This window comes from Pleurodeles waltl, chromosome 6, assembly GCF_031143425.1.
Source record: "Pleurodeles waltl isolate 20211129_DDA chromosome 6, aPleWal1.hap1.20221129, whole genome shotgun sequence".
In the NCBI taxonomy this organism is placed as follows: Eukaryota; Metazoa; Chordata; class Amphibia; order Caudata; family Salamandridae; genus Pleurodeles; species Pleurodeles waltl.
This window is the reverse complement of record NC_090445.1, coordinates 1078460373-1078485809: the sequence shown is the minus strand read 5'-3', so window position 1 is coordinate 1078485809 and position 25437 is coordinate 1078460373.

Genomic DNA, 25437 nt, shown 5'->3' with positions numbered 1-25437 from the left:
GGCAGGCTGTCGCAGAAGAGGCCGTTCCCCTAATCTATTCCCCCTATATACTCCCACCCTTAGACCCTCCCCAAACTACCCCCAGCCAATCCCTGTCCTGATATGTCACTTCCCCTGTCCTGAATGCCCTCGTGGGGAGACTAGACTGTGTCTGCTCTCCACGGGTCCCTACATCGGGACATAATAGTCGACACTCACTTATTAGTGTAAAAGGCCATTTATTAGGACAGGATTGCAGACATAACATAACATTGATATACACTGTAACTTCAACTTATCGACCTTTCAACCTCCTCCTTTGAACTCTCCCCATTCTTCCTTTTTACTTCATTCCTCCAATCTTGCCTCCGTTCCAGCATCCACATACATTCCCCCACAAATCCCTCTTTTCCTTCCGTCCCCTGCCTGTCTCGGGCATCCCCCACTCTGTCATCCTTCACCTGTTTCTTGTTCTCCCCTGGAAGGGTGGCCAGGCCCACATCTGTCTCTCCACCCTCCCCCATATACTGCCACCCAGCACAAACCCCTCTTGGGAGTTTTGCTGCCCTACCAGCGAACCCACAGCAACACTGCAACCTTAAGCAGTTCCACTCATCACCTTTTTTCTCCAACACAGTACCATAATGTAATATGCATCACCCATCTCAGAAAAAATGCACCCCGTCATCACTGAAGTGCACCGCTTCTTCCTCCATAATGCCCTCGCATTCCATCTCTTATGTAATGAATCTCAACCAAAAAACCCTCATAGCCCGATTGATCCTCCTCCAAGCCCCTTTCAAGGACTATGTTTCATTGTCTATCACCATCTTCTTTTGAGCACAGATTAGTCCATACAACACAACTTCCATGCCTGTTCTGGGCAACAGACGCCATGTCCCATTGCATGTGTTGCCGTAGGGTGAGCCCCAGGGAGCCGTGCCAGGCCATTCTCCCCAGGTATAACCAAATTGTCCGTACACCCCCATGTTGGCCTCCGAGGCATCAAGGAATGCAAGTTACCCCACCCCATGCTGCTCTTTCCCCCCACAAAAGTTTTGTGATGGACACCCAGCAGGTCCAGCAAACATCTGTAAAGTTGCCCCTCTGCATATGTCCCCTCCCGGGCATTACTGAATGATGCTCAAAACGCAATGGGACCACGTTCGCTTACCTGGGGCCACTTAAGCAACCTGCAAAGAAACACAATAGTTTAATGGCAGACCATCACAGCCCCCCGCTTCAGCTACCATGCCCTTATACCTCTTGCCCCATCTCTCACAGCTCATGCCCTCACCTGACGGTCATTTTATTTTACCGCCACCCCCAACGCACCGAAAGGAATCCAGATCCAACCTAAACTGTCTGCCACCGTGGCTGCCCCAAAATAAATGAAAACACACAAGCAATTGGCGTACCGCCTAACCCCAGACAATGTCACCATCAAGACCGACATCAATTGGAAATGCGTAAGATATTTCCCTTTTGCGTGACAAAAAGCTTCCTCCCCTCCCGTCACCCTATGTGTCCCAAAACTGTCCCCCATTCACATACCGGACAGGCTGCTGCAAATCCCCCTGTGCTCCACCATGCCCAACTTCCCTGGCCCCCCATTTATTTATTTTTAATATATACCGAAAAACCAAGTGCCCCGCCAACCGCCACGCAACTGACCCCCCCCTCACCTGCTAACAGACTTCCCTCCATCCGTCAACTCCTAAACACCCGGAGAGCCCCAAACCTATCTACCATGCAGAAGCTGACCGTGCCACTTCAAGTGCATCCAACCAGCATACTGGCAATACATTTCAAGCCGGCGGACAAAAGCAATAAACCTTGTTCACCGCTGTGCCCTTCCCCAGGTCCCCTTTTCCCCCCCAACCTCATCAACCTTTCCACAATATCATTCCTAACGGGATAGCATTGTAAACAAAATGCCCGTAGAAAACGTACCTGCCCACTTGTCCACCATCGTGGCGGGCAGGAAAACCCCTCCAACCCCAAAACAAAACCACATAAACCGTCGATCTCCATAGTACAGCACACCAGCAACCAAATTGTCCAGTCACAATCCTACAAAATCTGGAAAACCAACCATGTCAAGCGGGAAACTTCTCCGAGTGGGTGTGGCTAACGACCCCTCGGCCAGCTTAATGACCATCACGCCCCCACTCCCAGAAAATCCTCCAGGACCCCTGACCTGCATTCATCCTTGCTTGAGCCAAGCTGCAAAAATTATAGCCACCGCAAACGATCCAGGGCATCTGCAGGTCAACGCGTGCTGCCTTGAATACTTCTGTGGAGCTAAGCACCGAAGCATGAAAAATTCCACAGCAGATGCAACACCCTAAAGTCCCTTGCCCTCTGTCTGTTCAACAAAACCACTACCTTCAGATTGCACACATGTGAAAACTGATGGTTCGTGTGGCCAACCTCTCTCCCCACTCTGTCCAAGCCACGAGCAGTGGAAAAACTTCTAGAACACAATACTCCTGCCTTAACAAACTTGGCTCCAGCCATCTTGTCGTGCTGTACCATCCATCCCCAAAAACGGCCAAACCCCAGCAGCCCCTGTGGCATCCGACAATATCAGCACCTGCCATACAGTACCCACTTTCCCCAAAAAAACCTGGATACCCTGTGTAAAACCATGCTAGAAACATGTTCCACACCCGTATACCCTTCTTCCGGCCCCCTGGGAAGTGAAAAGTATGCACCCGGCATCTCAACAAATCCCACCCGGCTGCCACGTACCCTGTCCCCCCATGAGCAGATAAATTGATCGCAGTAATTCATTACACTGCATAATTCCCAGAAATCCCTGCCTATGCCTCGTGGCAGTTTTGCCGTGAAGGCCACTGTGTCCAGCTCGATTCTTAATTGTCAGTACCCCACTGGTACCTCTGTCTGTAATGGAGCCCATGGAAACAACAATCCCCTTTGCGAGCTGCTCGAAAAAACCTGCAAATCTCTACCCACTACCCTGAAACCGTGTCATCCCTCAAAAGAAATCATCTAACCAGTGCAGCACCGTCCGGTGCCCACTCCCTTCATGAAAGAAACCCAAAGCAGAAAAGTACAGAAGACTTCCGAGAAAGCACAGTGGATCGCACACTCCGTGGGCACCCCTGCCACCTAGTTTGCCCCCGATAGCAATTCTCTGCACTGTAATAGCACCTCCATATACATAATCAAATCGACAGTCGCTTCAACTGTCACCTTTGACCAGTTCAGCGTGTCCAGCTCGATTCTTAATTGTCAGTACCCCACTGGTACCCTCTGTCTGTAACGGTGCCCACAGAAACACCAAAACCCTTTGCGAGCTGCTCGAAAAAACCTGCAAATCTCTACCCCACTACCCTGAAACCATGTCATCCCTCGCTTCAACTGTCACCTTTGGCCAATTCAGCGCTTCTTCCACACCCCCGAATGAGTCGACTAGCCTCATCCGCTAACGCATATACCACTTGTGTCTCTGCCCACATGATTAAGTCATTCACCACCGCCTTCCTCATCCATGACAGGTGCGTTCAAAGCTGAAATACCACTTTTTATGAGGGAATCAACACAACGCCACTGCCACACATTGCATGTTCCCGATGTTTGCCCCTTGACACTTCCTTGTACACTCTGTCACCTCCGAACCTGCTAGTTCTGGTGCGGACCGCAAATTGTCAGCCCAGCGCCACATACGCAGCCCTTATTGTCCCACACTGAACTGATGTTGATAACCCCCTCCTAAGCTAGCGCGCCAGGGCCATACCCGTGCAGCATTTTTATTAATTTTATATATATATATAATTTTTTTCTGTTTTTTTTTTATTAGTCCCTGGGAAGCAGCCTGAAACGTCGACGCCTTCCTGCTTCCCCACATCCTCATCTTTAGTTTACTCCGCAACATGAAAAACCAAAAAGCCTTCTCCAACCCATGCACAAGAGCTTCATCCTGTGTCCCCCTCTCTATCGCCTCACCCTCAGTCTCCCTTATCGATATCGTCTCTCTGTCCCCACTCAGACCTTTTGACTCCTGGTCCACTACCCCCCTCATTGTGCTCCGCCTGTGTTGCACCTGTACTGGGCACTCCGTGTATGGAGTAGTCCCCCATCCCAAGAATATGCCATGCAATGCACCGTAGCTACCCAGCAAAGTATCACACTGGACCGCTAAATCACCATACCTGGCACCACGGTGCGCATGCGCCTGCGCCTACCATTCACTTGCGACCGTGATTCTCTTTATGAAAAAATTCCATGTTTCCATCTTGAAATTCTACAAAACATTAACTGAAAAAGGTGTGTCACGCCACACCTGCGCCCCTTCCCCTTCCTGCTTCAAAGTCACCACGTACTCGTGGATCTCCCTTCACAATCTCCAAACCACCTCATAATCGAATGCCCCACATCCTCATCTTCCACACACACGTGTCCTTAGCACGTTCAGAAAACATCACATCACGCACTCCCCAGCTCCTTACCCCTCATGGCGTGTGCCATATGTGTGGTAACCACGTTCCCACGTTGTAGAGAAGGCCGCTGGAGACCCCTCTAGTGCTTCGGGCCTCGTCCAAGGGCCGTGTTGCGCCCTGTTGGTTTCACCACCTTTCTGCCAGCCTCCACCGCTGACTTTGACTCTCCGCAATTTGCATGGTCGTGTGCGCCATGCACTCCCCGCGCGCTGCCTGCCACCTTGGCCGCTCCAGCTTCCTGCCCCTTCCTGAGATCCTCTTGCGGCGCCCCACCTACTACTCTGGCTAGACTCAGGCCCTCTTCACCAGGACGCCAGCTTCCCCACCTTCTCCTGTCCTATCCCCTTACCCCCTACCGCCCGGTCTATCTGGGCCCCACCTCCCTACAGTCTCCGATGTCCCCTACCAGCTCCGCCAATCATTGCCTTCGCCATACCACAGATAGAGCCTAACCACCACAGTTGTTGCTGTCCCCCCCCATGGCACTCTCCCCCAGGCCATTGACATGCTCAGCCAGGGGATGCCCTGCACTGATGCGCACCAAAAACCATTTCCTTTGCTACACTTTTAGGGGCTCCTAACCCCCATCATGCCGCTCCTCCCTACCTGCCAAATGCCCTTACAGCCTGCATGCTAACGTGCAACATCTTCCCCCAGCTCCCCTCCCCCCCCCACCAGCAAAAACTGGGACTGGGCAGAGCCCTCCCAGCTCCCCCCTCCCCCCCTCTGCTCCCACCATCTGGGCCCCTCTCAGCAGGTGTGAGCTATCCCGGCCTTGAAAACACCCTGCCCAGGCCAGCATGCCTGGCCAGGAAAACAAACATGCAGCGTGCCGCCCTCCGCGGGGGCCATATTCGTGAAAAAAAAGTGGAGGGGTGGACATTGCAATTCCCGCCCCTCAAAAAGCCGTCCGTTCACCGTGCCTATGCGGCAGCCGGCATGCGGCCACAGCCGCCTCCTCGCCTCGTGCCGCACAATGCCTATGGCGCACCCTGCCCCCCGAGGCCCGGTCCCGCACAACGGGCCTGGGCAAATCTGCCTGGCCGGCCTCACCGACATCGCGAGGCAAGGCCCGTGCAGCCGCCACTCACCGCGAGTTCCCCAAACCCAGCAACCCACCCCCTACCTTTCCAACATTAAAAAAAAAAACACAGCCAACTTCGTAGCAGTGCGGCAGGCTGTCGCGGAAGAAGCCGTTCCCCTAATCTATTCCCCCTATATTCTACCACCCTTAGACCCTCCCCAACCTAGCCCCAGCCAATCCCTGTCCTGATATGTCACTTCCCCTGTCCAGAATGCCCCCGTGGAGAGACTAGACTGTGTCTGCTCTCCACGGGTCCCTACAGTAAGATTGTTATCTACTGGCATAAGCATGATAGCGTCGATCGGTGTAGCGGCTTCCCTCCTCCTCCAGGACAATGCTTTACCTCGGGCCTCCAGGCAGCATCACAGGTTTCCCAGATGCAACCTCAGTGCGTGTCTTCACTAGAAATGGGTGCCGATTCTCCTACGTGACCAGGAGTCTTCCCATCAGAGTCTCACAACCTTTCATTTCCGCAATGCCTCCTCAGTGGCATTGGGGCTTTGTTGCAGGTTGACGACTGGCTCCAGAGGTTGGCATAGTTCAGTGTTCACACACGGTTACAGGACTGCACATATTCCTCAGCGGATGGGTACCGACGAGTGGTAGTGGGCCGGGGCCAGTGCAGTGCTCAGTCCTTCTCCGGAGGGACTGTCATCACATAAAGTAGGGCTCATAAAGCAGAGCGACGCTGGTAATGCAGTGAAACATACCTTTTTAATAGATGGTTGACAGAGGCGGGATAAATGAGGGATAACAGGGTTATGGTGGTGGATCTTTTCTAAGCCGCGTCTGCCATCTTGGCTTCACAAGCCAAGCCCCCCACTACTCAGTACTCACATGGTAAAATCTGACTGCTCTTGGCGTGGGATATTCTTTGCTGTGTATGGCCGGCGATACATGATTTCTGGTGTGACAACACCACATCTGGATGATTGGGGTCAAAGACAATTTCAAGTTCATTCTGCTCATCCCACCCCCAACAAACTGGGACCATCGTTCACAATGTATATTAATCCACAATGGATTTGTCCTCAGATTGCAACTCGGCCTCAAAATTCCCCACCACCTCTATGCGTTTACCTCCATAGGCAACGATCTTGATACCAGATTTATGTAACTGAAGATTTTCAAGTTTACGCAAATCTTCCTCATAGATCAGTGTGAAAGGAGTCTCAGAATCTGCCATAAATGTCATTGACTTGTTATCAACCGATATTTCAGATGTCAGAGGTTTCCTTTTGCACAAACCACCCATAGAAGAAATGTCAACCACACCATCCTGTTTATGTTCAAAAGAAGATAACATCAACACAGCATTATCATTATCCTCGTCTGAAAATACTCCCTCCTCTACAGACGTAATCACCTGCGAAGTGCAAGGCTTAAGTCTGGGAATGGCTTTAAATGCTCTTGCAAAATGCCCTTTTATCCCACATTTGAGACAAACATGATGTTGTATATAGTTATCATATCTTGTGTAGGTTCCCTTTATGGAATCTGGGGATGGAATGTGGAATGTAGAGGGCGGTGATGGCATTGATCTGGAAGGAGGCAAGGAGAGAGGGGCACTGTGCTGTTATTCAATAAATACCTACAACATTTCCACCTGTTTGGACTTGAATACCTTACAAATTTGGTGATGAGCTACAAGGAAGTACACTTACTACAGGACTCGAGGGAGCAGCACAGGAGTGGTGTTACTTCCTTTGGGTCCCCGGAAATGCTGAGCTTGAAGTAGTTAATTTCTCAGCGTACTTCGTTTGGATCAATTCTGGTAAAGTGTGTTGCTTTTTGAGATAGAAAACTTTCAACACGTTCGTATTACTGAAATTATCACATCTATTTAAAGGCGCTATCTCAAATGCGCGTCATTATTTCAACAGACTTCACTTTGCCCTTTTTGAAGGTTGCACTATTCACATGACTCCCGTCGGCGTCTGGTGGTTGCCTGGGACCCGGAGATTGCGCTTTGCTTCAATACTTCAGCGCATGTTGTCTGGATACATCAGGATGGCCATGCACGCGGCACACAGGCACACACGCGCTTACCACGATCTCACAGATTGTTGCTTGGAGACATCGCGTTTGGCTTCAGGATCGCACTGCAAGGATTATTCACATACAGCATGATACCAGATCGTTTTGGACGCATCTGTGATCTGAATGTTGCTTCGACTACTTCCTGGTCCTACCCACTTCCTGGTTTGAAGTGAAGAAAGACTTATGAAATCACAGAGGTGTATATATATATGTTTAATTGTATTCTGTACTAAATATATATATATATTTATATGTATATATTTGTATATTTTCTTTTTGTTTTTTTTGTTTTGTTTCTTTTTTTTTTTCCTTTCTCGTTTGTTTAAGCTGGTGTTACTAAAAAGATGCAATTTGAACCTCCTGTCAAGTTCTTACAACACAAAGGATATCCACCCCATACCATGGGCTATATGGAAAGAAGAATTTTTGACAAACTTGAAAGCTATTGATGAGGATGGAATGTCACTAGAAAGAAAGAAGAATATTTTGTTACATTGTCTTGGTTCAGAGGGCCAAATGATTCTTTGAACTTTACCGCAAGAGACTATGCAAGATGGGGAATTTGATGTGTTTAAGGCGCACTGACAAGGTTAGAGAATAGGTTTAAACCTACTGCGAGTATAGCGTTGAATAGGTTCAAGTTTTATACCAGAGCTCAACAATCGGGAGAGACTTTCGATAAATTCCTCACAGCCTTACGGGGGTTATCTATGCATTGCAATTTTGGACCGATTACTGATGAAATGATTTGTGATCAGATTATTGTTCATGTCAGTAGTAGGAGGATCCAAGAACAATTGTGGGTGATGGGTGATCCCAAGTTACAGGATGTGATTAACACAGCAAAAGCTTTGGAACAATCTGAAAGATGGATAAAATCTGTGCAAGAAGCTGAAAAAAACAAAAATGCAGAATTAGAAGTTGTAGGAGCATTGGGGGGAAAATGTTCCTGGAAATATTTCAACTACTAAGAATGCTATATTTAATAAGAAAGGGGATAAGAGTGAAAAAAATGAACGTATGTCATGTTATCGCTGTGGGAATATGAACCAGTTTGCCAATTCACTGCAGTGTCCGGCTATTGGTAAAGAGTGTAAAAAATGTGGCAGAATGGGACATTTTGCTAGAGTTTGTAGGGATACTAAAAGAAATAAATTGCAACACCAGAGGAAAAGTTTTGTATGTGAACAGAGGACAGAGTGATGAGGTTAGCTACAAGTGTGATTTTAAGGCGGAGGGAGAAAAATGAGTTGTGTTATCTCTCAAAAACAGTGGTGACAACAATTGTAGTTGTGTGGTGAAACAACCTAAATGCAAAGTACATATTGAAGGAGTAGAACTCAAAGTTATGGCTGACTCAGGGTCGTCCTGGACAATTATCACATGTGATTATTTGTTACAAAAGTTCAGGGGTGTGCGGAAAATGTCTGATTTGGCAATTCCGGATATTGTTGCAGAGGGGTTTGATGCAACAGCAATTGATATTAAAGGATATGTTGAGACTGTGATTTTTTTTAAAAGTAGGTCTGCTAACATTAAGTTGTATGTAGTGGAAAAAGGGGTCAATTTACCAGGCTGGAGGGATCAAGCCAAGTTGGGGATAATCTTGAACCCCAGGTGTTGTGAGCCAGTATTGGTAGTTGAAGGTTGTGATGAAAAGGCATGGATTACGTCCAAATTTTCACAAGTGTTCACGGAAGAGTTAGGTAGGCTAAGAAATTACAGTCACAAGATCAGGTTGAAAGAAAATGTGAAGCCAGTAGTACCAAAAATTGAGGAATGTTCCTATCAGTGTAAGAGAAGAGTTGAAGAATATCCTGACAGAGATGGTTAAGGAAGATGTAACAGAAGAGATTGAGTCATCTGAATGGGTATCTCCAATTGCTTTAGCTCGGAAGGTGGATAAATCTTTAAGGTTATGTGTGGATTTGAGGGCATTGAATGCAAACATTATTGTTAATTGTCATCCTTTACCCAACATAAATGAGGTTGTCAGTATAATTTTTCCATGTTAGACTTAAGATCTGCATATCATCAGATCGAGCTTACTGAGGACTCAAGGCATCTCACAGCCTTTATCACGCCGAAGGGGTTGTTCCAATGTAAACGTATGCCTTTTGGTTCAGCTTCTGTGGTGTCGGTTTTTCAGAGAGCTATGTTCCTATTGTTTAAGGAAATGGATACATTTGTAAAATGTTTCAAAGATGATGTGTTAATTTATTCAAATCATGAGAAGGAACACAAGGATCACATGATAAAAGTGTGTGATGTTCTCAGTAAGAATAGGTTAACTCTAAAGGAAAAGAAATGTCATTTTTTTGCTAAATCTGTAGATTATTTGGGACATGCAGTGTCAGGGGAAGGAGTAATACCAAAGCGATCACTGGTAGACGCTATTGTTAATGCTCCAGCCCCAGATAATCAAGAGAAATTATTGTCATTTGCAGGATTGTGTGAGTATTACAGCAAGTTTATAGCAAACTTTGCTACAAAAATTGAACCAATATGGGAACTGACAAGAAAAGGTGTGGAATATGTGTGGAGAAGCAGAGGGATGCATTTGAAATGATCAAGCGAGAGATTGCTGACGCGCCTACTCTTAAGCCATTTAGTGTTAAAGCGCAGTGTATTGTGACAGTTGATGCGAGCATGTTCGGTATAGGAGGAGTATTGTCTCACAGATGTGGTAAGGATGTTTTGAATGTTACGTTTGCTTCCCGTACTTTGTCTGATGCTGAAAGGAGTTATGCTGTCATAGAGAAGGAATTGTTGGCATGCATCTGGGCGATTGAACATTTCAGGAATTACATTTGGGGCTCCCGTTTTGTGCTTCAGACAGATCACAAGCCTTTGGTTGGTATTCTTTCGCCTGGAGGAGGGTGCAATGCTACCGCTCGTATTGCGAGGTTGGTTTCCAGATTGAAAGAGTATTGTTTCCAGGTTGAATATGTACCTTAGAGGAATAATGCTGAAGCTGATCACTTCTTCCTCAAATTGTCACTATGGATGTGGGTGCGTGTTGTAGTAGTCTGGGATTGGATGTGGCATCAGTTGTGTCCGAATATATGTCTGTAGAGTTCAGTACTATAGAAGAAAGGAAGTGGCTGGAATGTGATCACGAAGATTTGATATTACAAGATGTCAGGGAGTATGTAAGGTGTGGCTGGCCTGGGAAGGGTAAGATTTTTGAAGAAATAGCACATTTCTATAAAGTGAGAGATGAATTGGAGGTTGAAAATGCTCTTTTGTTTAAGAGGGGTAAGTGTGTTCCACCTAAAGGTATGCAGGCTGTTATTTTGAAACTGGCAAATGGAGGTCATCCTGGTATGTCCTCGATGAAAAGGCTGATACAGACTTGTTTTTTGTGGTCAGGTCTGGATAAAATGGCAGAAAGAATTGTGAGGGAATGCTGTGTCTGTGTTAATGCGGAGAAAATGTTGAAGGCGGTGCCGGCTCCTTTACGTCCGGTGCCATAGCCAGAGTCTCCATGGCAGAAACTTGGATTTAAGACTTTTCTGGTCCTTTTTATTCTTTGCCTGTTGAAGCTCGCTATACTTTGGTATTAGTGGACTTTCACTCTAAATGGCCTGAAGTGAAATTAGTACCACAAGTTACGTCAAGCACTACTATTGAGTTCTTCAAAGAAGTATTTGCAAGAGAAGGGTATCCGGAGATGGTAGTATCAGATAATGGTGTCCAGTTAGTATCCAAAGAAATGCAAGGATTTTCCAGATATAGCAATATTAAGCCTGTTACCACTTCTTTATATGAACCATAAGAGAATGGACAAGTTGAGAGATTCAACCGTGTTCCGAAGGAAGGTATTTGCTGGGCACAGAGTTTTGGAAGACAGTGGAAGGAAAAGGTGAGAGAAAAACTGTGGTATTACCGTATTACTCCTCAGAGTACTATGGAAGCGAGTCCTTTCACATTACTGAGAGGAAGACATACTGTTTCTAAACTCTGTCCATGGTGGTTTAAGAAGAAACAAGGGAAAGAGTTGGAGAGTGTGTGTACAGATGAGATTAAGGATAAGGTGAGAGCGAAGCAGGAGAAGTTTAAAGAGGCGTATGACAGCAAATGGAAAGTGAAGGAACCGTCATTTGTAGTAGGAGATTGGGTCAGAGTACGCAAACCAGGGTTGGTGAAGAAAGGTATGTCTAAGTTTGGAAAGGCTATGAAGGTTGTGAAAGTGTTTAATAGGAGCGTGGTTACACAAGATGGTAATGTTTGGAGTGTGAAAACGTTAGCGAAGTGAAAGGCAGGGCAGGAAAGTGCACACGGTGTGAGTTCTCCAGGTTCTTGGTTTAAGGTAAGAGAGAGAGATGAGATGATGCCAGTTGTTGAGGATGTGGAACTGGGTAGTAATCAGGGTGAAGTTGTGGAGGAGGGGAGTCCAATGTGTGAGAGAGACGTTCATGATGCCACAGAGTGCAGTAATGATGTGATTATAGAAGAGGATTCTACAGCATCAAGAGTCAAAGCTGACGCTCAAACAAGATATGTGTCTTCCATACTAGTAGATGTTGTGTAATTCTTGGGAAGCTGATCATTTTAATTTTTTTTTAAGTGTAAATATTATACAGTTTCATTTTATTGTTTTGATGTTGTATAAAGGGGGAAATGTGTTGTTTATAGTTATCATAGCTTGAGTAGGTTCCCTTTATGGAATCTGGGGATGGAATGTGGAATTTTGAGGTTGGGGATGACATTGATCTTGGAGGAGGCAAGGAGAGAAGAGTACTGTTCTGTTATTCAATAAATACCTACAACTTTTCCACGTATTTGGACTTGGATGCCATATACCTGACTTAGAGCTTTGCAAAATTTAGCATTTCCTAGATGGGATTTACTCCTGCACAGGAAACACAGTATATCGCCCGTATCCTCATTATTCTTGGTAGACACTATGGGCCTCATTATGACCCTGGCGGAGGCCGCCCGCCAGGATGCCGCCCTCCAAAATACCGCGCCGCGGTCAAAAGACCGCAGCGGGTATTACAAGTTTTCCCCTGGGCTGGCGGGCGGTTGCTGAAAAACCGCCCGCCAGCCCAGGGGAAAACGACCTTCCCATGAGGATGCCGGCTCGTAATCGAGCCGGCGGAGTGGGAAGGTGCGACGGGTGCAGTGGCACCCGTCGCGTATTTCAGTGTCTGCAAGGCAGACACTGAAATACTTTGCGGGGCCCTCTTACGAGGGCCCCTGCCATGCCCATGCCATTGGCATGGGCACGGCAGGGGCCCCCAGGGGCCCCGTGACCCCCCCTACCGCCATCCTGTTCATGGCGGCTTTCCCGCCATGAACAGGATGGCGGTAGGGGGGGTCAGAATCCTCATGGCTGCGGAGCGTGCTCCGCAGCCATGGAGGATTCACACGAGCAGCGGAAAGTCAGCGGGAGACCGCTGACTTTCCGCTTCTGACTGCGGCTGAACCGCCGCGGTCAGAATGCTCGTTGGAGCACCGCCAGCCTGTTGGCGGTGCTCCCGTGGTCGGTGGCTGACCCTCTATGTCAGAACTATGTGAAACTCTTGAATAAATAACTTTAGTTAAATGATTGGCAAGTTTTGATACTTGTTTAATTTCACTAGATTCTGGTAGTCTCATTCAGTTCTCTCATGTTCAAATGCGAAAGCTCAGCATTTCTCACCAATGCCAAAGCCGTTTCTAACTCCAGGTCCTAAGCAGATAAAAGTTTCTCTTGTATTTTCTTGTATTTGTCATCTCATTGAGTTGAACCCAAATAGTTTAATCTGTAAAGTTCTTGTAGTTATACATCGCTGCAAGTGCTCTTAAAGCGGCAACAAAATACTCAATCTACTCTCCAGGGCTCGTTGTAAAAATTTGAGCTGCTCTGTCACATTATTTTTTTAAAGTCTTTTCTAATATTTTGATGATGGATGCATACTCATCTATTGTAGCTAAGGACCCGCCATCTTCCCCTCCTTTGGTTTGAAAGTTGCCAATTTCTAAAAGCCAGGTTTTCAAAATGATTCGCCCTACGGAACTAAATTATATATCAATAATGTTTTTTTTCTTTTTTCAAGTGAAGTATCACCATCAATTGCATCTAGATATGTTTCAAAAGTTTCATTCTACTGTTGCCAATTTAATGAAGGGGTACCAGGACTTAAAGAAAAGGTGGGGGGTGCCAACATTCTCTCCATAAGATGACTGTTCATTGGTGAAGGCTGCCCACACACTGTTGTCAAAAAGAATGTTTCTTCAGAAAGTTTGTAAAATAGCTCTAAAACTGTGATGCATTTTCCTCCAGTATTCAAGAATAAATCTAAATTATTGCACTGTTAATACAAGTTGAGTGCAAAAATGTGGCTATGGGACTGTAACATGCAACTGGTCTAAATCCAACCATAAGTTACTGTAAATGTGATCGGGTGTGCCTGTCACCGATAGTTGATGCAGGCAAAAGATGATGGTGCCCTCAGATTAATTTATGAGTACAACCAGTTTGATAATAAGCATATATTCTATTTTGTTCTATGAGACTTTTCTTAACCTAAGATAGCTGTCCAGAGACTCTGCAAATGATTATTATGGCCATACTGCTGTCCCAACCAGCAGAAATGGTTGCCATGTTCCAGATGCGGTGTGTTTCAATGGTAAGTTGAGCACTTCTGGTTGAGGGATTTTTTTCAAAATAAGGTAAAATGGCTGCCAGAGTTGCACGCTCTTGCACGTGTTTCTCTGGTTGGTTGGCCTTGATGGAGCACTTTGAAACGAGTGCATCCTAGAATGCAAACGCAGCAAATCTTTAAATATGACTGCCTCCAGAAGGTCACCAGCCTCCATCACTGGATCTTACCGGCCTGCTTGTGTAGTTTTGTCAACCTGTCTCGCCGGACTGGAAAAAACATCCGGATCAGATCTTGCCAGATCAACAAAATAAGGAGAATACGTTGAGGGAGACAGCAGCTTGTCGCAACTGGAAAGGAGACACACACGTCCAAAGTAATAAGCACCACATTTATTGGTCCTATCCCCTCAACCGCCGCAGCTCCTAGAATTCTCTCGAAATTGTGTTCAACCCAGGGAACTTCCCCAGTGTTTCACACAGGGAACCTAACCTCACCACATTCTAGGCCACACAGCAACCATCAGGTGACCAAACCTCAACTACTCACAGCCTTTGCCCTACAATGAACCGTTCTCAGAGCCCTCCTCTTGTGGGCTGGGTTACTACCCACATACGGATGGGCACACCGCTGCTGTCCACAGTCTTCACCGTACGTACAGCCCCTCACTCAAGATGCTCAAGCATCATTAGGTGACCAACCCACTACTATGTATGGCTTTTGCTTTGTTCTGAACCCTTTGAGGATAGCCAACCCTTTGTGGACAATGAACTGCACACCGATGGGCAACCCCTGCTGTGCAAGGATTTTTCCTTGTGCACAACCAATCATGGGGAGGATACTCCCTCCATATACACAAGCCCCCTTAGGAGGCCAATCCCCTTCTATGCATATAATTTGCTTTATTCCAAAATCTTTGCAGGCAGCCAATTCTTTGTGGACCATCAACCTCACAGGGGTGCGCAAGAACTTATTGCGCAGATCTTTGCCCTGTGCACCACCCCTCAGAGAGAGCCCACACTCTCCAGACACCCTAGCCTCCTTAGTTGGTCAAGCTCCCACTATGCACAGCTTTCACCCTATACTTAACCCTTCACAGATAGCCAACCTCTCGTTGGCAACCAACCGGCACACATGGTCAAGAACCTGCTGCACACGCACTTTGCCCTATGCACAACCCTTCATGGAGAGCCCACTTCCTCTAGACAGATAAGTCTCCTTAGGAAGTCAAACCCCTGCTATGCCCAGCTTTCTACCTGTTTTGAATCCTTTGTAGACAAGCAACCCCCTGCTCAACCAATCGTAAGCCCCTAATGTGCACAGTGTTCTCTCTGTGCGCAACCGCTTTCATGGAGGGCCTGTTGCCTTTAGAGACTCAAGGCCTTTTAGGGAGCTAAACCATATTATGCATGGCTTTTGTCCTGTCTCGAACCTTTTCCGGACTTCAAACCCCTTACAGGCAACCCAAAAGCACATGGTGGGCAAGTCCTGCAGTTTTTGGTTTTCACCCTGTGTAGGAGGCTGGCCTGGCTTGTAGTGGGTACCAAGGGGTACTTACACTCTGTGCCAGGTCCAGTTATCCCTTATTAGTGTAGAAGAGGTGTTTCTAGCAGCTTAGGCTGATAGAAGGTAGCTATAGCAGAGCAGCTTAGGCTGAACTAGGAGACATGCAAAGCTCCTACTATACCACTGGTGTCATATGCACAATATCATAAGAAAACATAATACACAGATATACTAAAAATAAAGGTACTTTATTTTTATGACAATATGCCAAAAGTATCTCAGTGAGTACCCTCATTATGAGGATGCCAAATATACACAAGATATATGTACACAATACCAAAAATATGCAGTAATAGCAAAAGGAAGTAATGCAAGCAATGTAAAGTTACAGTAGATTGCAATAGGAGCACATAGGTATAGGGCCAACACAAACCATATACTCCAAAAGTGGAATGCGAACCACGAATGGACCCCAAACCTATGTGAGCTTGTAGAGGGTCGCTGAGACTGTAAGAAAACAGTGAGGATTAGAAAAATAGCCCACCCAAGACCCTGAAAAGTAGGTGTAAAGTGCACCTATATTCCCCAGAGAGCACAGAAGTCGTGATAGAGGAATTCTGCAAGGAAGACCAACACCAGCAATGAAGCAACAGTGGATTTCCGGACCTGAGTACCTGTGAAACAAGGGGACCAAGTCCACGAGTCGCGACGATGTCGAGAGAGGGGAGATGCCCAGGAAATGCCAGCTGAGGGTGCAAAGAAGCTGCCACCGGATGGTAGAAGCTGTGGATTCTGCAAGAACGAAGAGGACTAGGAACTTCCCCTTTAGAGGATGGATGTCCCACTTCGTGAAGAAGCTTGCTGAGGTGTTCCCACACAGAAAGACCGCAAACAAGCCTGGCTAGCTGCAAGGGTCGCGGTTAGGGTTTTTGGATGCTGCTGTGGCCCAGGAGGGACCAGGATGTCGCCACTTGGATGAGGAGACAGAGGGGGCGCCCTGCAAGTCAGGGAACCCTCACAGAAGCAGGCAGCACCCGCAGAAGTACCGGAACAGGCACTTGGAAGAGGAATGAACCGGAGTCCACCCGAAGTCAGAAAAGGGAGTCCCACGATGCCGGAGGACAACTCAGAAGGTTGTGCACTGCAGGTTAGAGTGTTGGGGACCCAGGCTTGGCTGTGCACAAAGGAAATCCTGGAAGAGTGCACAGGAGCCGGAGCAGCTGCCAATCACGCGGTACCCAGCAATGCAGTCTAGCGTGGGGAGGCAAGGACTTGCCTCCACCAAACTTGGACTGAAGAGTCACTGGACTGTGGGAGTCACTTGGACAGAGTTTCTGAGTTCCAGGGACCACGCTCGTCGTGCTGAGAGGGGACCCAGTGGACCGGTGATGCAGTCTTTTGTTGCCTGCAGTTGCAGGGGGAAGATTCTGTTGACCCACGGGAGATTTCTTCAGAGCTCCTGGTACAAGAAGGAGGCAGGCTACCCCCAGTGCATGCACCACCAGGAAACAGGCGAGAAAGCCGTCAGGATGAAGCGATACAAGGTTGCAGTAGTCGTCTTGGCTACTTTGTTGCGGTTTTGCGGGCGTCCTGAGCAGTCAGCGGTCGATCCTTTGGCAGAAGGTGAAGAGAGAAGTGCAGAGGAACTCTGGTGAGCTCGTACATTCAGTATCTGAAGAATTCCCCAAAGCAGAGACCCTAAATAGCCAGAAAAGGAGGTTTGGCTACCTAGGAAGGAGGATAGGCTAGTAACACAGGTAAGAGCCTATCAGAAGGAGTCTCTGACGTCACCTGCTGGCCCTGGCCACTCAGAGCAGTCCAGTGTGCCAGCACACCTCTGAATCCAAGATGGCAGAGGTCTGGGGCACGCTGGAGGAGCTCTGGGTACCTCCCCTGGGAGGTGCAGGTCAGGGGAGTGGTCACTCCCCTTTCCTTTGTCCAGTTTCGCGCCAGAGCAGGGCTGGGGGATCCCTGAACCGGTGTAGAGTGGCTTATGCAGAGATAGGCACCATCTGTGCCCATCAAAGAATTTCCAGAGGCTGGGGGAGGCTACTCCTCCCCAGCCCTGACACCTATTTCCAAAGGGAGAGGGTGTAACACCCTCTCTCTGAGGAAGTCCTTTGTTCTGCCTTCCTGGGCCAGGCCTGGCTGGACACGAGGAGGGCAGAAACCTGTCTGAGGGGTTGGCAGCAGCTGCAGTGAAACCCCGGGAAAGGCAGTTTGGCAGTACCCGGGTTCTGTGCTAGAGACCCAGGGATCATGGAATTGTCCCCCCAATGCCAGAATGGCATTGGGGTGACAGTTCCATGATCCTAGACATATTACATAGCCATGTTCGGAGTTACCATTGTGACGCTGTACATAGGTAGAGACCTATGTACAGTGCACGCGTGTAATGGTGTCCCCGCACTCACGAAGTTCGGGGAATCTGCCCTGAACGATGTGGGGGCACCTTGGCTAGTGCCAGGGTGCCCACACACTAAGTAACTTTGCACCCAACTTTCACCAGGTGAAGGTTAGACATATAGGTGACTTATAAGTTACTTAAGTGCAGTGGTAAATGGCTGTGAAATAACGTGGACGTTATTTCACTCAGGCTGCACTAGCAGGCCTGTGTAAGAATTGTCAGATCTCCCTATGGGTGGCAAAAGAAATGCTGCAGCCCATAGGGATCTCCTGGAACCCCAATACCCTGGGTACCTTAGTACCATATACTAGGGAATTATAAGGGTGTTCCAGTATGCCAATGAGAATTGGTGAAATTGGTCACTAGCCTGTTAGTGACAATTTAGAAAGCAGAGAGAGCATAACCACTGAGGTTCTGGTTAGCAGAGCCTCAGTGAGACAGTTAGGGTGTCATTCTGACCCTGGCGGCCGGTGGCCGCCAGGGCCACCAACCACGGGAGCACCGCCAACAGGCTGGCGGTGCTCCCACGAGCATTCTGACCGCGGCGGTTCAGCCGCGGTCAGAAGCGGCAAGTCGGCGGGCTCCCGCCGACTTACCGCTACTCGGGGGAATCCTTCATGGCGACGGAGCGCGCTCCGCCGCCATGAGGATTCTGACCCCCCCTACCGCCATCCTGTTCATGGCGGGAAAGCCGCCATGAACAGGATGGCGGTAGGGGGGGTCGCGGGGCCCCTGGGGGCCCCTGCCGTGCCCATGCCAATGGCATGGGCACGGCAGGGGCCCCCGTAAGAGGGCCCCGCAAAGTATTTCAGTGTCTGCTTTGCAGACACTGAAATACGCGACGGGTGCCACTGCACCCGTCGCACCTTCCCACTCCGCCGGCTCGATTACGAGCCGGCATCCTCGTGGGAAGGGAGTTTTTCCCTGGGCTGGCGGGCGGTCTTTTGGAGACCGCCCGCCAGCCCAGGGAAAAACTCATAATACCCTCCGCGGTCTTCTGACCGCGGAGCGGTATAATGGGGGCGGAATTCTGGCGGGCGGCCTCCGCCGCCCGCCAGAATCAGAATCACCCCCTTAGTCATCACACAGGAATCAAATCAAATCAAATCATAAACATTTATAAAGCGCACTACTCACCCGTGGGATCTCAAGGCGCTCGGGGGAAGGGGTTACTGCTGCTCGAAGAGCCAGGTCTTGAGTCGTCTCCGGAATGCGGAGTGGTCCTGGGTGGTCCTGAGGATGGTGGGGAGGGAGTTCCATGTCTTGGCTGCCAGGTAGGAGAAGGACCTCCCACCCGCCGTGGTGCGGCGGATGCGAGGGACGGCGGCGAGAGCGAGGTTGGCGGAGCGAAGATGACGGGTGGGTGTGTAGAAACTGAGGTGGCGGTTGAGGTATTCGGGTCCCTTGTTGTGGAGGGCTTTGTGTGCGTGGGTGAGGAGCCGGAAGGAGATCCTTTTGCTGACGGGAAGCCAGTGTAGGTGTCTCAGGTGGGCGGAGATGTGGCTGTTGCGGGGTATGTCGAGGATGAGGCGGGCGGAGACGTTTTGAATTCGCTGCAGGCGTTTCTGGAGTTTAGCGGTGGTTCCTGCGTATAAGGTGTTACCGTAGTCCAGGCGGCTCGTGACGAGGGCGTGGGTCACGGTCTTTCTGGTGTCGGCGGGGATCCAACGGAAGATCTTTCGAAGCATGCGGAGGGTGAGGAAGCAGGAGGATGATACGGCGTTGACTTGTTTGGTCATGGTGAGAAGTGGGTCCAGGATGAATCCGAGGTTGCATGCGTGGTCTGAGGGGGTTGGTGCGATGCCAAGGGCCGTGGGCCACCAGGAGTCGTCCCAGGCGGTCGGAGTGTTTCCGAGGATGAGGACTTCCGTTTTGTCTGAGTTTAGTTTCAGACGGCTGAGTTTCATCCAATCTGCGACGTCTTTCATTCCATCTTGCAGGTTGGTCTTGGCGCTGGTGGGGTCCTTGGTGAGGGAAAGTATCAGCTGAGTGTCGTCGGCGTAGGAGGTGATGATGATGCTGTGTTTGCGTACGATGTCGGCGAGGGGGCTCATGTAGACATTGAAGAGAGTCGGGCTGAGCGAGGAGCCTTGAGGGACGCCGCAGATGATCTCGGTGGGGTCTGAGCGGAAAGGTGGGAGGTATACTCTTTGGGAGCGGTTGGAGAGGAAGGAGGTGATCCAGTCCAGGGCCTGTCCTTGGATCCCGATGGAGCGGAGGCGGGTTATTAGGGTGCGGTGGCAGACGGTGTCGAAGGCAGCCGAGAGGTCGAGGAGGATGAGGGCGACTGTTTCTCCGTTGTCCATCAGGGTTCTGATGTCGTCTGTGACTGAGATGAGGGCGGTTTCTGTGCTGTGATTGGCTCGGAATCCGGACTGAGAGTGGTCGAGTAGGTTGTTGTCTTCAAGGAAGTTGGTAAGTTGCTTGTTGACGGTCTTCTCTATGACTTTGGCCGGGAAGGGGAGGAGCGAGATGGGGCGGAAGTTCTTCAGGTCGCTTGGGTCCGCCGTAGGTTTCTTCAGTAGGGCGTTGACTTCAGCATGTTTCCAGCTCTCGGGGAAGGTAGCAGAAGAAAACGAGCTGTTGATGATGGTCTGGAGGTGCGGGGCGATGATGTCGTCATCTTTGTTGAAGATGAAGTGTGGGCAGGGGTCCGAGGGGGCACCGGAGTGGATGGAGTTCATGGTGGCTTTGGTCTCTTCCATGTTGATGTGAGTCCAGGCGTTGAGGGTGATGGTTGGGGTTGTAGGTTCTGTGGTGGTTGGCTGGGTCTGGTGTCCGAAGCTGTCGTGTAGGTCGGTGATCTTACAATGGAAGAAGGTGGCGAGGGAGTTGCAGAGGTCTTGTGAGGGCGTGATGGCGTTGGCGTTAGGGTTGGAGAGCTCTTTGACGATGTTGAAGAGTTCTCTGCTGTTGTGGCTTTTTTTGTCCAGTCTGTCTGTGAAGGAATTTCTTTTGGCGGCGCGGATCAGTTGGTGGTGTTCGCGGGTAGCGTTCTTGAGGGCAGTCATGTTATCTGCGGTGTGGTCCTTGCGCCAGGCTTTCTTGAGGGTGCAGCAGTTTTTTTTTTATTCCTTAAGGGTGTCAGTGAACCAGAGAGGTTTTTTGGTGTTGGTCTGTCTTGGGAGGCGTCTGAGGGGAGCGAGGTTGTCTGCGCAGTTGGTGATCCAATTCGTGAGGCTGAGGGCTGCGTCGTTGGGGTCAGAGGAGAAGGTGGGTTGGTTGTCGCTGAGAGTGGAGAGAAGCTGTTCCTCTGGGATTTTGTTCCACTGTCGGCGTGGGATGGGTTGTGTGCGGATGTGGCGAGTCTCTCGTTGGAAGGTGAAGTGGACAGATCTGTGGTCGGTCCAGTGTATAGCGGAGGAGTGGCTGAAGGATACGTGGTTGCTGGCGGAGAAGATGGGGTCGAGCGTGTGTCTGGCGATGTGGGTGGGGGTGTTCACCAGTTGCTTGAGACCGAGGTTGGCGAGGTTGGCGAGCAGGGGGGTGGTGTTGGGGTCATTGTTCTGTTCCAGGTGGAAGTTGAGGTCACCGAGGAGGATGTAGTCCGGCGAGGCAAGGGCGTGCGGGGAGAGGAAGTCAGTGATAGAGTCGCTGAAGAGGGTGTGTGGTCCAGGGGGTCGGTAGATGAGAGTTCCTCTGAGGGTGGTCCTGGGGTCGGTGTGGATCTGGAAGTGCAGGTGTTCGGCGGCGAGGGGGGTGTCTTCGGTGGAGGTGGTGACGTTGATGGAGTCCTTGAAGACGATGGCGATACCTCCACCTACTTGGTTGGTGCGGTCTCTCCTGGAAATTCTGTAGCCGTCGGGGATGGCTATGGCGATGTCGGGGGCCGAGGAGGCGTTCATCCAGGTCTCAGTGATGAAGGCGACGTCCGGTGCGGTGGAGTCCAGGAGGTCCCATAGTTCAGCGGCGTGCTTGTGGACGGAGCGTGCGTTGATCAGGATGTATTTGAGGTGGTTGTTTGCGCGTGGGCTGGCGGGCGTGGTAGTTTCGCGGCGGAAGGTGAGTCTGCAGGTGCGACATACGAAGGGTCCGTGGGTACGTTTCAGGTTGGCTTGGAAGCAGGTGCTGGAGCGCCCTGGGTTGAGGGTGGTGGGGTCGTAGCGGTGCTGCGGGGTTTTGAGAGTGCTGTGGGCCAGGTGTTGTGGCGCTGGGCGTGGACGGGCGCAGACGGGCTTGCCTTTGGCGGCCGCCATAGGGGGGAGGAGGGGTCAGCTGGGGGTGGGGGGCGGGAGGGGGGCGACAAATGGGAGCTGGGGGGGCGGGGCGAGCAGGAGGTGGCGGCGAGAAAGCGGAGGGTGGGGGGTCAGGTAGAGGGGAGGGGGGAAAAGATAGGGGAGGGGGGGTTAAAGGTGGCGGGGAGTAAGGAAGAAAGATAGGAAGATAGGGGAGGGGGCGTTACAGAGGTGGAGGGGAGTGAGGCAGGTCAGAGAGAAGAGTCAGGAGCAGAAGAACCGAAGAGAGAAGAGCCAAGAAGAAGGTAAAGAAGAAGAGGAGCCAGGAGTCAGGAGCAGAAGAAACGAAGAGAGAAGAGCCAAGAAGAAGGTAAAGAAGAAGAGGAGCCAGGAGTCAGGAGCAGAAGAGAGAAGAGCCAAGAAGAAGGTAAAGAAGAAGAGGAGCCAGGAGTCAGGAGCAGAAGAGAGAAGAGCCAAGAAGAAAGGTAAAGAAGAAGAGGAGCGAAGAGTCAAGGAAGAGGAGTCAGGCAGAAGAGGAGAGACCTGAGAAGCAGAGGATACGAAGAACACAGATGAAGAACACAGATGAAGAAAGAAGAAAGCACACGCAGGTCACGGTGCAGAAGAGAAGGAAGAAACACAGATGAAATACAAAGAAGAAGAGCACAGAAGAAGAACACAGATGAAGAATACAGATGAAGAACACAGAAGAAGGACAAAGAAGAAGAAAGAACCCGGGTGCAGGGAAGAAAGAAGAGCACAGAAGAAGAACACAGATGAAGACAGAAGAAAGAACACGCAGGACGGGGTGCAGGGAAGAAAGAAGAACACAGATGAAGAATACAGATGGAGAGCACAGAGGAAGATCAAAGATGAAGAAAGAAGCAGGAGAAGAGGTGAGTAGCGCGGGGCAGGGCGAGGGGCTGGGCGGGGGGAGTACTTACTGTAGTTTCGCAGGACTTGCTTGGAGGTTTCAGGAGCCTGGGCTGGTGGAGCTGCAGCGGCAGGGGGAGCGACCTACCCTTGGGTCAACACATACAGGGCACACTTATGAGCACAGGGTCCCAGTGACACATACACCAAAACAACATATGTACAGTGAAATATGGGGGTAACATGTCAGGCAAGATGGTACTTTCCTACACACCCCCCCCAAACGAAGGACAATAAGACTAGCCATAACCTGATGAGTCTTCATTGTCTAAGTGGAAATATCTGGAGAGTCCATCTGCATTGGAGTGGGTACTCCCAGGTCCATGTTCCACTGTATAGTCCATTCCCTGTAGAGATATGGACCACCTCAACAATTTAAGGTTTTCACCTTTCATTTGTTTTAGCCAAAGTAGAGGTTTGTGGTCTGTCTGAACAATGAAGTGAGTTTCCAAACAGGTATGGCCTCAACTTCTTCAGTGCCCAGACCACAGCAAAGGCCTCCCTCTCTATGGCAGACCAACGCTGCCCCTACCCCTAATTCAGATGCATCAGTTTGAACAATGAATTTCTTGGAGTAACATGGGCTTTTTAGGACAGGTGCAGTGCACATGGCCTGCTTCAGCTCCTCAAAAGCTTTCTGACAGCTAGCTGTCCACAATACCTTTTTAGGCATTTTCTTGGAAGTGAGGTCATTAAGTGGGGCTGCTATTCTTAATGAACCTCCTGTAATACCCAGTGAGGCCTAAGAAGGCTCTCACCTGGGTCTGAGTTGTAGGGGGAACCCAATTTATGATAGTTTGGATTTTCCCCTGAAGTGGTGCAATCTGTTCTCCACCTACCAGGTGTCCCAGATAAACCACTTTCCCCTGCCCTATCTGGCACTTTGAAGCCTTGACAGTGAGGCCTGCCTTTTGCAGGGCCTCCAAAACTTTCCATAGGTGGACCAGGTGATCATCCTAGGTGGAGCTAAAGACAGCTATATCATCTAGATATGCTGCACTAAAAGCCTCCAACCCTTGCAGGACTGTATTCATCAACCTCTGAAAAGTGGCAGGTGCATTTTTCAAACCAAAGGGCATTACTGTGAATTGGTAGTGCCCTCCAATAGTCGAAAATGCAGTTTTTGCTTTAGCATCCTCTGATAACTTGATATGCCAATACCCTGCAGTCAAATCAAAGGTGCTTAGATACTTGGCAGAAGCCAGTGTATCTATGAGCTCATCTGCCCTAGGTATAGGGTGAGCATCAGTTTTAGTTACCTGGTTGAGACCTCTGTAATCCACACAAAACCTCCTCTCTCTTTTCCCATCTTCAGAGTGAGGCTTTGGTACAAGCACCACAGGAGAGGCCCATGGGCTTTCAGAATGTTCAACCACTCCCAGTTCAAGCATTTTCTGAACTTCTTGTTTTATGCAGTCCCTGACATGGTCAGGCTGCCTATAGATTTTACTTTTGACAGGCATGCTGTCTCCAGTATCTATAGTGTGCTCACACCAAGAAGTGGTGCCTGGCACAGTAGAAAAGAGTTCAGAAAACTGACCCAGGAGATTTATGCAGTTGTCTTTCTACTCAGCAGTAAGACAGTCTGCCAAAACTACACCTTCCACTAAAGCATCCTCTTCTGTGGAAGAGAAGAGATCAGGGAGAGGGTCACTGTCTTCTTCCTGTCCTTCATCTGTTGCCATGAGCAGGGTGAGATCAGCCCTGTCATAGTAGGGTTTCAGGCGATTGACATGGAGCACCCTAAGGGGACTCCTGGCAGTGCCCAGGTCAACCAAGTAGGTGACCTCGCCCTTCTTTTCAACAATGAGATGGGGTCCACTCCATTTGTCTTGGAGTGCTCTTGGGGCCACAGGCTCCAATACCCACACCTTCTGTCCTGGTTGGTACTGAATCAGAACAGCCTTCTGGTCATGCCATTGCTTTTGGAGCTCTTGGCTGGCCTGAAGGTTTTTACTGGCCTTTTTCATGTACTCAGCCATTCTGGATCTTAGGCCGAGTACATAGTCCACTATGTCTTGCTTAGGAGCTTTTAAAGGTTGTTCCCAACCCTCCTTTACAAGTGTTAGAGGACCTCTTACAGGGTTTCCAAATAGGAGTTCAAAGGGGCTGAAGCCTACTCCTTTCTGGGGTACATCCCTGTAAGCAAAAAGGAGGCAAGGTAACAGGACATCCCATCTCCTCCTGAGTTTTTCAGGGAGTCCCATTATCATTCCTTTGAGAGTTTTATTAAACCTCTCTACCAGTCCATTTGTTT